Source organism: Vidua macroura, chromosome 6, assembly GCF_024509145.1.
Source record: "Vidua macroura isolate BioBank_ID:100142 chromosome 6, ASM2450914v1, whole genome shotgun sequence".
Classification (NCBI taxonomy): Eukaryota; Metazoa; Chordata; class Aves; order Passeriformes; family Viduidae; genus Vidua; species Vidua macroura.
The window spans coordinates 13,315,703-13,332,296 of NC_071576.1; positions in this window are offsets into that span (position 1 = coordinate 13,315,703).

Below are 16,594 nucleotides of genomic sequence, written 5' to 3' on the forward strand. Positions count from 1 at the left end.
ATTCATCAGAAAACCATTATCCAAGATAAAAAAAAAATAAATACTGCTTTAGAATCTCTTGGCTGACTGTGGTTTTCAGCCGTTATATGCCTGCTATTATTAATGGTTTTATTATTATTAGCCTTGGTTGTTTCAGACAAGCAAACACTTCCTAAAGCAACATTATAGAACAATATTTCATTAAATTAAAATCACTAAAATCTCTTAAAAGACACCCTATAATGTGAAAATATGAGAGAAATGGAGCACTGGGAAGGCTCACACTGAATTTTAAAGCCCAACTGACTGTTGTGTGACATATAAGCCCATTGTGTTGTATGCAGCATTTTTACCTTACACAATGGTTTAAAAATATTGTGTTTTAGCTTTTTTCTTCAATTAAAAATTTCATACAAAGTCATGCATGTTAATTGAAGCGGATGTGAGTGAAATGCAACCCTTGGATTTTATTATGTGAATTTAATTCAGTAAAAGGAGGAGGGGGCAGGGGGAAAAAGGCATCTCAACAAATTGCTGTGGATTTATTTTCTTCATTTATATTAGGTTACCCAGAATGAAAAGGTGCCCAATGGATGCTAGATATAATAGCCAGAGAGTTTAATATGATTTCTGCTGCAAGAAAAACTAGACTAGATAAAAAAATCCATATCTTAATGATAGGTAAATAATCCTTTAGTATCTCAGATGTACATGCTACAGGCAGCAACTCTGTGTTCATGAAAACTCTTTTATTCTTGTATGCCATTACTGCAGAGATATTGCTATATTGGTAGATATATTCCTACACTGATAAATAGACTGCATAAACAATATGCCCCCCCATAAGCAAGATAATGCTAGTACAGTCTAGCAATAATAGCTCCCCTGCAGGAGGCTAGATTTTTCCCTTTTTCTAAATGCTAACAAGAATAGTTCTAGGGTTATCCATGTAATGAAAAACAGGGGTAAAATAAGTGCAGTGCACAGAAGTCTCTTTCCCTCATCTCTTCTAGCTCAGGTGATAATGTTGCAGATTACCTTATCCCCATGTACTCCGATGGCATGTGCGTGTTCATGTGTCTCTGCGCATGTGTATAAGATATTTTCTTATTTAATAAATAAATGTGTGCACTTACCCAGTGTCAATAAAGTTTTAGCTGCCTGTGAGATCCCTGTATATATTGGATAGCTACTTCATTTCAAAGATTCTGATGAAGTCCGTAATCCACGGGAATGTAGCACAAGTCCCTGCATGAGGTACTGTAGGGTAAGCTGCTAAGAATCACTTGCAGCTCTGCATGGAGCCATATAGTTCTCTTTGATAAGTTGCCCAACCTGAGAAAGATGAAAATATGTCCATTATTGTGAAGACTGTTGAAAGAGTATTGGATTATTAGTCTGGCTAGTGACAAGATCTTGGAGACTGATTTAGGTAACGCACATTGTTGATCATGCTTTTAAAAAAGAAGTCTCTTAATTTTCAAGTTCCCAAAGGACAGATTTTTGAGTGGTAGACTTTTAGCATTAAAATTTACATCTGCTTCATAATAGATGTCTGTTTTTTAGAGAATCTAGACACAGACACAATATACTGGTATTCAGAGCTGCATACGCAGCTTCTGTCTCTGTTCACACACACAAATGCACCAAAGTAGCCCTGGTTAGGGATAGTTCCACTCTGTGTGAGCTGATGAAGGGACAGTCAAATTCATCACCATTGTTTTGCTCTACCTTTCTTTGTTCTGGAGGAAATGGGGTAGAAAAGCGCAGTCCCATATGCAACTCTCACACCAGTTTACATGGCTGTATGAATGACTGGTCAGGCAGAGGACTGTGATGCTTTGTACCTGGACTGTGAACTCAGCTTTGCATTCCTGTGTTGCTGCCTGCACAACCTGGCTTTTGCTGTGCTGTGCACCCCAATGCCCAGCACTGCCTCTTGCCACTGTCCCTGTGGTCAGGGGTCTCAGGGCTCACTATCGCCTCGTCTCACACCGTGCAGGCGGCCACTAGGTCAAGGCTTCCCCTGGGCTTTGAGGCAGGCTCAATACAGAGTGTAGCCACAGCTCATCACACTCTGAGATCAGAAAAATTCTGACATGTGGGAAAATTATTTTTTTCTGCTGCATAGGGTCTCACATTTTGTCTTGAATCAAGCAGGAAGAGGAAGAAGAACAAAGGAAGCAGAAAGCTGGTACAGCAAACAACCACTGATGTGGGTATTGCTTTGGAAATGCTTTGCTTTAGAAGTGCCCACATTGTTATCCATCTTCCCTTCCTCTCACAGAAACCACAGTAACAAACATAACAATGCATTACCTTAGAGGTTTTTAAAGAAATGAATCTTGTTTTCCTTAAGTATGCTCCATTCTCTGTTTATAAAGGAATAGAGGTTGTGAGGAAGAATGTAGGCATATGAGTAGTTTAAGTATCATCATTCACAACACAATGTAAATCCATTTTTATAATTTCTATCATATAAAGGCTATCTCAAAAGGCTTTACTGTGTTAAATAAAACATTCACTGAAGAATAAAAAAAAAAAACATTAATAACAAGATGGAGGTAACATTCAGAAAGTCAAAAGATAAAGCTTTTTAATTTTTATTTTCAGTTTACATATGGAAAATCATGGGTATTCAGGTAGACAGAGAAATAGCTGTCTGTTCCAAATGACTGCAGGTAGGAGGAGGAGAACGTTTTTCACCCAGGAATGGGAAATACATCAGTATGAGATAGCACTAAGAAAAAAAAGACCAAGAAGAAGACAAAGGGACAAGTGGAAAAACAGGGACAAACAGGGACAAGAATTCATTCAAACCTAATTAAATTCCACCCAGTGGAAACAAGTTTTCGCCAAAGCATTTGGATGGACATAGTATGTAATCCAAAACTTGCTTTCACGTAAACTTCCAATAAGTTTTCACGAGAAATCCAAAACTCAGTCTGAGTTTGACATAAAATGCAATCAGATTCTTAAAATTTTTCATTCAGATAAATCTAAGTTCTCTTCTGTGCATCGCAATATCCTGAAAAACAAGTTACAGAGGGTCTGAAATCACTATTTCAATGGTTCTACACCCATTAAGATTCAGAGGCACAATTGTCCTGTTTTCCTATTCATCAGGTTTTGACAACATTTCCCCTTTCGAAAAATTAACACTATGCAGAAAAAAGGTATTCTACCTCACAAAGGAGTTTAAGAATTCATAACTGACTTTGAGGAAAAATTAAGCTGTTGTCAAAATTTCCATGAAGTTAAATAATTAGAATATAACAGCATTCACGTTGTAGTGTTTGCTTAATTTTTAATGTTGATACATTTATTTATCTGAATTTTTAAAAGCTGAGTTTCTTTTCAAGTGACAAGTCCAAGTGTTTAATTCCAAAAATATAGGAATGGGATGTTTTGGCATCATCAGAAGAGTTTCCTGGTTTTTTCCCTACATGAAATTGTTGCAAAACCTGCCCAGTTTCACAAAGCTTTTCATTTTTTGACAGAATCTTAGATTGCAGAAGAATATAGCTCTATTGAATTTTCTTCAGCCTCCTATGAGCCAATGGTGTATTTCCAAATGTTAATATTACCTCATAAATCAACAGAAAATCAGATCTAGCTGTTAATTTTGCTTCTTCCTGTGATTTTCCTACTTGTTCTTCTTCCTGTGATTTTGTTCTCCTTACTTTTTGGCAGGAGCAGTGGTGATCAGATGTCTTTTGTTGTAGGGCCATATCAGGACACCTTTGGGTTTGGTAGCCACTGCTCAGCCCAGTACATTCTTGGCACGCTCAGTGCTACAGTGCTGATAGGAAAGCTGAGTCAGGTGTGTGTAGTTCACTGAAGCTGAAACAGATGTGGGCTTTTGGGAAGGGAGATGTCTCTCTTCTCCTTTTATTACAGGCAGTAAAAATCCTGTCGTGGTTTGACACGGAAGTGAATTTTTTCAGGAAGTTGGGTCAAACCAATCAGTGGTCAGGTTTGGATATTGGCACCTGGAGTGACCACTGAAGGCATGGACATGCCTCTGAGAACATAGAGGGTTAAAAGCAAGAACTCCGAGGGGAACACTCTTTGGTTCTGGTCAGAGTGCAGTGCAGACCTCCCCTGCCCAGCCATGGGCTGGGGAGGGGAAGCCATGTGGCCTGGTAGAGGTAGGCCAGGGGCTGAAGGACTGGAACCGGATGGGCCCCCTGCGGACGGAAGGGTGGAGAGAAACTGAGATGCCTTTGTTCCCCCACAAGAGGGAAAGAGACAGAGAGCCTGACGGCACCTGGAATTTGCCGGCAGAGGAGAAGGGAGGGGAGGAGGGGAACGTGCCGTGGGAGTTGGAGTTCTGGGCAGAGATTTCAGCCATCCGGGGAGTCCGAGACTTTTAACCCTTTACTGGGAAATGAAAGCCTTGTGAAATATTACTCCTCCTCGATTTGAAAGAGAAGAGAGATAGGCTGGGACCTGAGATGTTAGAAGAAAAAATTTTAGGTGGGAGGAGATGATGGAGTGGCCTTTGGCTGGACTTTTCTTGTTAGCCGTAGACTGAACCAATTGCTCCTGCAAGAGACTGGAATTTTAGGGGGATGCAATGGTAAGCCAAGAGACCTGCTTCAGCGACTGAGAGCAACAGGAGTGGAGTGAACAGAGAAGAGTTGAGGAGGGGGTGGTGATGCACTCTGTCTTCAGGAAGAAGATGATCTCTGTTCTTGAGACCCTCGGCCACAGGGGAAGAGGAAAATGGGGGGGCCCCTGTGGTTCCAGAATGAGAAGCTGAACTGTTGTTCTTCAGGTCCTTGGCAAAGCATCCTTAAAAGAGTCTTATGAGCAGTCTGTCCATGCACAGTGGTGAGAGCACTGTGACATGGAAACACAGGAGGTGGCAATTGTGTTTCCTGGGGGGTCTGTGGTGCAAGAGAGACTCCTCTCTCCTTTGAGGGACTGAGTATTGATTATCTGAAGGGTGATGACTTGATTGAGGGTCCAAGTTGTATCTCACTGTGGTTTGTTGGAGTTTGGGTTGGGGGAGGAGGAGTGTTTTGGAGGGTTTTCATTCTGAATTCTGTGTGTCTTTTATCATAGTAGTAGCCTAATAAAGTTCTTTTTTCTTGATTTCTAACGTTGGCCTGCTCTGCTCTGTTCCTGATGGCATCTCACAGCATTTATCTGGGGAAAGTGCATTTTCATTGCACCAGTGTCAAACCATGACAAATCCTTAGGAGGAAATTCTCCCTTGCGGATGTAAGCAGGACTTTTTTTAGAGGGGGCAAAACACGAGGTAGGGTACAGACCAATGTTTCTGATGTGGATCATTTATCTTCTGCATCTGTCAGCTTCCTTATCTTTTTAGTTCCTGCCTTATGGCCAGCAGGAATTGAGGGTGGCCAGAGGCATTAGGGCTGACTACTTTGGCCCACCTGATGAGAAAAAGGCCTTCAGCAGGAGAACTGTGAAGTCCCATGGCCCACCAGAGGCTATAACACTCTACACAGGGACGACAGTAAAACAACATCCAAAACCAGGATGACTGTCCTCCACAGTCATTTAGAGCAGTTGTTCTTGGCTGTTTCCTTTGTTCATTAATTTTTTCTCCTCCTTCTTAAACTTTTTTTCACTTAGAACCTTCCCCATTAGAAAGATCAGGTTTGTGTTATTCAGTCTCAAAGCCAGCATATGGGTTTTAGGATATACAAAACACCGCAAACTGGAAGAGGACAATAAGGAAGAGTGAAGTGGTGATGACAGCAACAGGGATAAGTTTGTTAACAGTCACAGAGGGTAAAAAAGTTAGAAGTTTTCTTAAAGTTCTTGATAAATAACAATATTATCACTATATTCTGGAAGGAAATATCACTTAAGATTCATGACTTTTAAACAATTAATTTCATTTACATGAGTTTTCCCTTTGCAGTATTTTCATAGTACTATGCTTTTCCATGTTATAGGAAATGAAACTCTGCAAAATTTTCTCTAGGCAACAAAAATAAACCGCCATTGGAGTTCAAAGTAGCACGTAAAATCTTTTTCTTTATGCACTAGCAAAAAAAAAAAAAAACTATAATATAATGAAAATGATCTTCTAGACTACTGTTGAATAAAATACAAAAGTAAAGCTACACATTGCTGGGAATCCACCACTTCAAGTGGCAGATATCCTGCAAGAAAAACTGATACCAGCAGAACCCCCCAACTTACAAGCTCTGAATAACCTGAGAAGCATTAAGTTCTGGTACTGCTGACTTTGCATCTATGAGAGAAACTCGACCTCCTACATTGGCTCTGTTACTGTCTCTTCAATACATCATTACTGAAAAAAGAAGTTACACAGGAACTGAGATTCTAGTCACCCACTGCCTATGGCACACATCATTCACAAATTTCAACTGCAAGACAGTGTGTTCTTTGACTCTGAAAAAAGATGATACATCAGAACTAATAAATGCAGAGATAGGAATGTTTAAATTAGGTCATTAAGTTACTCATAATATGTTACAATACTCACAAGAACTCAACAACCTTGCATTTCTGTGAATTGCCAAATGTTGTATGTATTCCTGATACATTCTTGTTAGCATTTGAACACTCCTGGGTTCTTGTACCTGCTGCCCTCAATTACTTCAACAAGGAATAGCTCTTTCTTGGCTCTGTTACCACTTCCACCTGCTGGAAAGGATGGGAAAAAAAAATATCACTGTACAGGTAAATGGGAGTCCTGAGATGTTTTCACTTACTGAAGGATGGAAAACATCAGAAATCTCTCCCTCTTGAAAGCAATAGAGAATAGAGCTATTGAAATTATCAGATTTAGAGACACAAGTTCTATAACCAAAAAGCTTATTCATTTTGAAACAGAATTGTCTGGTGCAGTGACAACATGGCTGGGTTATCCTCTTCTTTCCATCCCTGGCTCACTTGTTGGCCTTAGAAAAAGCTCTCTGTCAGGTTTGGGAAAACTTCTGTCCCAGTTTCCTCACCTGTAAAACAGGCTAGGCTGATAAACACTTGCTTCTCCAAGGCAACTCACTGGGCTTTGTGGGATTCTCTGGATGATGCTTGTAAATGTAAATGAGTTCTGTGAATGTCAAAAGTTCTTACATTATAATGTCATGACTTTACGTACAGTTCAGGAACTTCATACACAGATCCCAGGGCAGATGTCATCCTGGGAAATAGAAGGGCTGGAGTAAATATTGGAGCAAGGAGAAAAGGATGTTTGAATGGAAAAAAGAAAAATTACTTGTGGGGGAGATAGCACGATGAGAGTTTCTGCTATCTGCAGTCTTACCCAAAATAATCATTTGTGTTGCCATTCCAGCTAGAAACAGGTTACAACTTCATACAAGCACTTACAGAATTGGGGCTTGAAGAAAACAGGAAATAACACACTTTTTTTTTTTTTTTTTTTTTTTTTTTTCTTTAATGATTCTAGCTGTTGGGAGCACTATTCACTTCATTGTGCAGTATGGGAGAACCATAGGGTCCTGTGTGGGAGTCCTCCAAGAAAAAAATCCCCTTTACAGTCTGTTTCATCTGAGTCATTTCTCTTTTGAATCATGAGGTTGATTACACTTGCCTTCGGCACTTTACTAACCCATGATAAAGATGTAGCTTGAAATCCCCTCAGCACTTCCTCTGGCTGATTTTATTGAGCATATGGGGGTAGACAAAATCCTAACCTGCACAAATATATTCTTTTTTGAGGAGTTAGACACCTACCCCCTCTAGAATTGAGAGGATGCTGCCAGACTGTGTCTGTCCCCTCTGAATAGGGTGTAACTTTCCACAAGTCCCTCCCACCTTGGAAATGATTTTGTAATGCCTAAAATAGACTGCTGCCTGGCCTACCTGTGAGGGGAAATGGAGCTGAGAGGGTAGAGACTGAAAATAGTTACATGTTTTGTCTGTTGTGGTGAGTATAATTTTAGTGAACCAGCATCTTCAGCCAAGTTTCTCATTGTTTCTTTCTAGGTGCTCTAATCTCTACTTGCTTATTTATAGAAGAGCCCTCCACATTTATCTGGGTTTATGAGGTAAAAAAGAAAAGAAATTTATAAAGCTGGAGTGTTCCCATAGATTTGCTATGGGAGAATTGCTGCTTCTTTTTTTTTTTTTCTGAAAATAAAGGTCCATTTGAAAAACAACCTCTGTAAGAGTGAGATGTGCACAGTAGATGGAAATTTTTGATGGTTTCAGTGGGAATTAAGCACCTCTTAGCATTGCATTCATAAAACTGTAATCAGCTAAAACTGCATAGGATGTACACTTAACCTTGGAAATTTCCCTTTATATATATCACCTGAAGAAAGGATTAATCTTGAATTTGAGACATGTGCCTCTCTCATCTATAACCATGAGGATAAAGTTTAATATCCAAGAAGGAATTGAATATCTTGCCATTTTAAATAAAGAATTATAAAATGTTCTAACAAATATCTTCTGCTTTGCTAAAAGAAAGTGTGGTTCTTATGGAACAGAATTGAAACAAAACCAGATCAAGAATAAGTATTTCAGATGTGGCAGAGAGCAGAGCATGCAAATACTTTGGGATATGACAAGAGAGCTATCTGCACGATCTTATAGCAGTAGGTTCATGGTGCTGACAGTTCTAGTTCAGGTTGTTAAACAGTCTCCAGTGGAAATCTGGTTTCTTTTTCTCAAAGCTTTTTACTTTTTCCTCTTCAGGTAAAATTTTTCAACTCTTTATTTGAAATCTTACATTCAAATAGAATTAAGAGTAAAAATGAAATGGCAAAAAATAAGCATGTATCCACTGTTCTGCAGCATTGGCATCTGTGAGTTTGGAATGAGTGGAAGGGCTTTTAAAAATCCAGTGCACCTAGCCCCACAGCCAGTCCTGGTTGTCTGCTATTTTAGGCTGTGGCCCCAGATCAGGATCCAAGTCTTAGAGAGGAAGTTTTAGGCCAGGGAGACAGGTATTCTCCCCACAACTGCATTATTTTCTGCTCTGCATCATGGCCATCCCAAAATCCTCAAAAGTGAAAGACAAAAATAGAACCTTCTATCAGGAGCTGATACCTATCATTCAATATATTATACATATAAAATATATCCTCTTGAAAAATCTGTCACAGAGATGGATCTAAACAACAGGTTACATTAAATATAGGAACAGAAAGAACAGCTCTGCTCCTCAGATTTATCTGAAAATCTACTCTGAGCTCAGCACTACTGAAGTTGGTCAATGAATCTGATTATTTTACCACCTATCCTGCCTAGAGCAGTGGACTGCTCAAGAGTCAAGAGGGTCCCAGCAAAGCTTTTCTATGTTTCTGCATTTGTTTTCCTCAACTCCCTCTTCAGAATGCATGATTCTGGTGTATTTGCAGAAGCTTCTAATTAAACCAATATCAATGATAGTTTTAGGGGGCATGAAGCAAATTCATTTTTGTATAGAATCAAAGGGGAATATTTTGAAATGATGAAAATATTTATGTATGTAACTGGAAGGGAATGCTTGGTCGTATTAGACCTTCTAATTTGGTAGATTTTTATATAGTCTGGGAGAGACAAAAGCATTATCTTGTTTTAAGGCTTTTATTTGCATAACTTTTATCTTTTGATGGCCTTTGTTATTTATGCTGCATTGACTTTAATTCTCAGGCTAATTGGAGTTGTGATATTTGTTTCCAAGTGTCATTTTAAGAATAATACTAGATGTTTTCCTCTCAGTGGGGCTTTTCTTGATCATCTGTGGGCAAAAAAAGCCTGACACATTATCCTGTTCTCTCACATTTAATTTGTGTCTTACAGGTGTGGCTGGGGTACAATACTGTAACACACAAATGTGCATGCACTTGACATCAGATGCTAACACCACATAGGTGTTCCTGATGGATAGATGAATGTAATCTTTTAAATGTTTGGGTATTTTGTTTTGTTTTGGCAGGTTTTTTGTTGATTTGTTTTCGTTTGTTTTTTTTTTTTAGCTGGAGATCACCAAAAGATTGATGTGTTCCAAATACAGCAGACATTAGTAAAAGGAGGTAGAATAGCCAATGGATGCACCGTATTAAGTCAGCCATATTTTGCTCTTTTTCTGTCACAGGAATTTAGGCAACTCACTACATTTCTGCATGAACATTTCAATTCTTTCTATGTTACATATGAATAAAATCAATTATTTGATCACAAAGTGTAATGTTCATTAAGTTTTTCAAATATCATTGAGACCCTTGAAACTAAAGTGAATATTTATGGATAGGTAGGTGTATAGAGTCTTGTGGCAGGAGCAAGCACACATAATTCATCCCAAAAACACAAGATTCTAGTCCTTGTCATATTTCAAGCTAGGCAGATTAAAAAAAAAAAGGGGGAAAAAATGTTAACACATTGTAAAATCTGGAATTAAGTGCCTTGTCAGCATGTAAAAATTCAGTTAAATATTTCTTTGTGGTTTGGGATTTGGGAGGTGTTGTTTTGTTGTTGTTTTTGGATTTTAGAGCTTATAAAGTGTGGAGAAAACCTGAAAAATATAAGAATCTCATGAACTCTCGTCCTTGCACTGCATTAGTGTAACTATGCTCTGGCAGCCACAGCATTGCAAACCTGGAATAACATGAAGAAAATATTTAATGTATTTTTAGATACCTTTTAATATTACTCCATAATTAAAGTAATTTGTAGGATGTTATTACATTGTTTTTTGTTCTGATTTTGATGACTTCTGAAAAGAACCACAAATAACAGAAAAATAACACCATGTTAATTAACAGCATCAATTCAGAGTGAAGTTAATGGCATTGTTTGCATTACTAATGCAAGCAGAATTTGGCCCTTAGGAAGTTTTTTCATATGGCAGTTACATGTTTGTCTCTCAAGTACCAATACCAGCTGCCAGATTCTTATGGATGACTGGCAGGAGGATTCCGCCCTCTTGAAACCATGGAAAGAGGGATTGCATCAATGACCTTGAGAGTGGAAAAACAAGGCAGAACAGAAAGACCAGGAAATGGAGATTAGCCATGAGACAGTAAACAAAAAATGAGAGAGACTTGAAGGATAAGGAAGGGTCAAACCAGTTAAGTAAAATCTAGGGCTGAAGGTAACAGCTGAGACCAATGCCCAGGTTAAGTCACCTTTCTTCACGTCTCTGCTCTCTTCCTAACACCAGTTAAAATGAAGATAATAATGGAGTTGCTTTTCATAAGTGATATTTTATCTTTGGACACAAAGCTCTCTGGCCTGAATTTTAGAACACTCCCGAACTTGTATTCTCAATTCACTGTGACTCTTTCAGGCCATAATACTGAGTGAGGGATCCTTCAAAAGAGAGAGCAAGAAAAGTTATCACCTCATCTGCCTCCTTTTGTAACTGAAAAATTCAACTCTATCTATTCATTACTGAGTTCCACTGTAATTTGTAATAGGATAAAAGGACAGAAGGAAATTTGTTTTATATTAGGGAGATATTTTAGAGTGCTGGTTCTAGAGCATAGAAGGAACAAGTATTATCTTCAGTATTCTTAAAAGCCTTAATGAAGATCTTGACCATTGCTTTAAGGCATTGCAATCCTTATAATGATTCCTCAATGTGTATTGTTGTACACAGTCACAAGCCAAAAGAATTCTTTAAAAAATCAAATAAGTTCTTAAAAAAAATTTACTTATGTCTCTTTGTTTTAGACCTTCTACTTTGTGCAACACTGTAAATGCTCCATCTTGAACAAGTACTCCCAGAGGGCAAGCAATCTTTATTGAAGGAAATGTGATACTTTTAGAACATTATCTAGCTAAGGATTTTGAAGTCTTTTGGTAACATTAATTAAATAAATCTCTCAACATCTCACTCACAGTACTATTATCAGTCCCACCTTTTAGTTGAGTAAATTGGGCCTGCCTTGTCCAACCTCAGATACCACAGCATTGAAAGGAATGAGTGAAGAATAATGCCAGACTTTTTCATGCCTTTCAACACTTCAACTTGCTTATTTTCAACTATTCCTTTGTCACTGTGCCATACAACATTCTTGGCCTGAGGGGAACTTTGCCTTTAATATACTGGAAATAAAAAAAAAAAAAAAAAAAAAAAAAAAAAAAAACCCAACCAAACCACTACAATTTGGGTATAAATACTTTTTGGGTATAAATACTTTGAGGCCAATATGTGAGCATTTCTAATAAAATTGCAATTTCACAAAAATTGTCCATCAAGTTCTCCTTCAGTAAGGAATGAAAGAGTTCTACATAAGCTTCCTGTTTCCATGCTTTTCCTTAACACTTTGGGACAGAAACTGTTTGGGTGTATTCCTAGAGACCATGAGCACCTTCGGCCTGTCACAAATGGGAAATCCCCACTTTTAAGATGAGTGAGTCGCTACATTCCTGAGATATGGATGTCCTAGCAAGTGTTTGTCAGCTTCTCATTTTCAAGAACTACCAGGACAGCTAATTTTCCTCACTCCAGCCTGTGTGATACCACTGAAAATTAGTGGACCAAATGAAACAGGTCTGTGGGCCCCTCAGGTGAAACAAAATGTTTGTTTATTTAATTGCTTGAGAACTAATTTACCCAGATGCACATAGCAACTGTAGAATAAGACCAGCAACTTCACAGAAATGCAATATACTGCTCTTCCCCTTCTCACATTGTCAGTACAGGTCTCCACTCTGTGATCTGCTATGTATACATCTAAGGGTACAAATTGTGATTATGTGTTGAAAGCAAATATTAAATATATATGTTTTTGATACTAAGATGACAAATTAAAAAAGAAACCATTTTAGAGGAGTGATCATCAAAGATATGAATCTAATTCTTGGCTTAATTTCTGAAGTCTACAGAACTTTTCAAGTTTTCTTCCTGTTATTAAAATATCATGTTTTTGCTGCTATATGACTGTCTCATTCCCCAAAAGATGCTTGTGTCTTGCTAAGTCAATCCCAACAAAATCAACCTACTTCCTCAACCCATATTACTGTTTTTTCCAACCAAAATTTTTAGCTAGATAAGCTTTTTAATAAGAGACAGAAAAATAACTCTGTAGCCCCATACTTCCACCAAGCATCTTTTCTACAGGGAATGACAGAAATATTTCCACTCAGTATCTTCACAGGTGAAGTGATTTATATTTTCTGGTTCATTATTACTCTCCAAACAAGATGAAGAGTGCTTCTCACTTATTAAAAAAAAAAATAAAAAAAAAAAAATAAAAAAAAATAAATAAAAAAAAAAACCAAAAAAAAAAAAAAAAAAAAAAAAAACCAAAAAAAACCCCACAAAAAAACACCTACAAGCCCAAAGAATAACAAGAATGGCTTCTACATGTACGTTAACCTGAAAATGAAGGTCAAGAAGTTGTATCCCCTCCAATAAAAAGTGCTGGAAAATTGGTAATGACGGATGAGAAGGCTGAGGTACTCAACAGCTTTTTTCCCTGTCTTTAAAGGTAATCTTCTTCCCCACGCCTCTCAAGTGGATAGACAACAGGATGGGGTCTGGGGAGAAAAGTGTATATATATGTATATATATGTAAAATGTATATAAGGCTGTGGGACCCAATAAAATGCATCCCAAAGTTCTGAGGGAATGACGAATGTAGTTGTCAAGACACTCTCCATGACATTAGAAAAGTCATGGCAGTCAGCTGAAGTCCAGAGTAACTGGACTTTGTACACATTGTGCCCATATTTAAAAAAAGTTAGAAAGAGGGACTCTGGAAATTACTGACATGTCAGCCTCACCTCTGCACTTGGGAAGATCATGGAACAGATCCTCCTAAACATTCTGCTAAGGCACATCAGGGACAGGGAGGTGATTTGAGACAGCCAGCAGAGCTTTACCAAGGACAAGTCCTGCCTCATCAGCCTGTGGCCTTCTGTGATGGAGTGACTGCATCAGTGGGTAAGGGAAGGGTCCCAGATGTCATTTATCCGGACTTCTGTAAAGCCTTTGACATGGCTCCCCACAACATCCTTCTCTATAAATTGGACAGAGATGGATTTGATGAATGGGCTGTAAGGTGGATAAGAAATTGGCTGGACAGTCTGATCCAGAGGGTCATGGTCAATGGCTCAGAGTCCCAATGGACCTCAGTGACAAGTGGTGTCCCTCAGGGGTCCATACTGGGACCAGTGTTATTTAATATCTTCATTAATGACATGGATGGGGGGATCGAGGGCACCCTCAGCAAATTTGCAGATGGCACCAAGCAGAGTGGTGTGATTGACACATCCGAAGGATGGGATGGCCATCCAGAGGGTCCTGGACAAGCAGTGGGCCCATGGGAATCTCATGTGGTTGAACAAGATCTAGTTCAAGGTGCTGTACCTGGGTCAGGGCAACCCCCAGTATCAACACAGGCTGGGGATGAACAAATTGAGAGCAGCACTGCTGAAAGGACTTGGGGATGCTGGTGGGTGAGAGACTGGGCATGAGATAGCAAAATGTGCTTGGAGCCCAGAAAGCCAGTTGTGTCCTGGGCTGCATCCAAAGTGTGGCCAGCAGGGTGAGGGAGGGGATTCTGCTCCACTATTCTGCTTTCGTGAAACTCTGCTTTGGTCCCCAGCGCAGGATGGACACAGACCTGTTGGAGCAAGGCCAGAAGAGAGACACAAAGATGATTTGAGGGATGAAGCCCTTCTCCTACAATGAAAGGCTGAGAGAATTGGAATTGATCAGTCTGCACAAGAAGAGTAATTGGGGTGACCAAATTATGGCATTCCAGCACCTGAAGGGAGCCTACAAGAATGATGGAGAGAGACTATTTGCAAGAACATATAGTGTAGTGACAGAACAAAGGGGAACAGCTTCAAACTGAAAGAGAGTACATTTAAACTAGATGTAAGGAAAAAATTCTTTACTGTGAGGATGGTGAAGCACTAGAACAGGTTGCCAACAGAATTTGTGGATTCTCTGTCCCTGGGAGTGTTCAGTGTCAGGGTGGATGGGGCTTTGAGCAACTTTCACCTAGTGAAAGGTGTCCCTGACCATGACCATGGCAGGGGTGTTGGAACTTGATGATCTTAAGGTCCCTTCAAACCCAAGTCATTCTGATTCTGTGACATGTTTTACAACTTTTGGATTCCAACAGAATGGACAGTGATCCAAAATATGAAGAGATCCTAGTTCAAGTTTTGCAAGAATTAAGTATACAGGATTCTAGACTTCAGCTGTATCCATTCTAACTGGAATGTTTATGCACTTTCCCATAAACCTGAACATTGTAGTTCAGCCTCCTCCAAACAAACACTCAGAAAAAAAACCCACAGACCACTGCTTTGCTTCCTGGTTCTCTCAGTTTTGCTGCTTTATATTTTGCTTTTCTTTTAATGAATCAGATTCCTAAATCACCATCTGGACATAACCACACAGTCTACCCATCATTCCCCCAAAGGCTGAGAATAATGATGTGTCCACCAACTCTAGTGAAGAATGAGATATATGAGAGTTAAAGTGTTTCAGTCTAAGCCCCTCCAGTGTGCTACCAGCCTGAAAAGAAAAAAAGGAGAGAGGGAGAGACTGTTAAATTTTTCCAGTAATCTGATGAGAAGAGACACAGACAGAGAGAGTTCACTTGGTTAATTTTCTAGCCAGCAGCTACAACAGTGCTTGTGTTAGGAGATGAAAAGAGACAAAAAGATATAATAGTTATAGATTGGCTTTGTTGGCCAGAAGAAGTTCTAACTATGCTGGAGGGATGAGGAGGTACAGAGGCGTGCTCTCAAGGGATATTTTTTTACTTTAATATCATCATTTTGGTGCATCTCTAGTCGCACATTCACTTAACACTGACTGAAAATAAAGGTTTTAACATATCACACTGCCTGACCAGAAAGCTGAAATGAAAGCTGGAAAAATGCATTGACCTTGTGTTATTCTCCTTTGCATTGACTTTGTGAGATTCAGATTTTGTTGGCCTAATGTTTTGGTCAGAAATCATCTTTCAACAGATACAGTTATTTCATCTTATCTTCAGTCTGTTTTTCCCTCTTATTAGAAAAGATGGGAAAGTGCCAATTTGCTTATAGTCTGCCCAGTCCATTGCCAGATTATTCTCAAACTTATTTTTCAAATCCCTTGTCCAAACCTTTCTGCTTGTACTACTTCATTCTGAACAAGAAACTGCACATCACTTGTCTCTTTCATTCATTCTTAAGCTGAAGTAGTACTGTTTCCCAAAGCACAAGCATTTGAGAGTTACACATTTTCACATTTCTCATCCATGTTAAATCCAAGATCATTTCATTCCCCCTTACTGCCTTCCTCTTCTTCTGACTGCTTGCCTGGATAAAAATAAAAATGCCTTAAGCAAATCCTTTCATAACCTTATATATTGGGATGGTTAGACCAGAGCTCCTAACATGAGAGAACACATTTCCAGGAGTGGGTGTGTGCCTGAGAGCAAAAAATTAGACAGGACTGGGTGTCTTGCAAACAGCCCTGTTTTCATGAGCTAATTAACTCCCATTAAAAAAATTAAATTATTTGATTTTATTTCCATGAGTAACCGACCTTTGGAGAGAGAATCTCTTATAAATTTATGTAACATCCAATAGCCATTGTCTCAGATATTTTTCCTGACTGCAGACATGCACATAACACAGAAGATGAGTTAATATAATTGGAAAACAGAGAGATGCAAACAAAAATACATTCATTTTTAAAAAT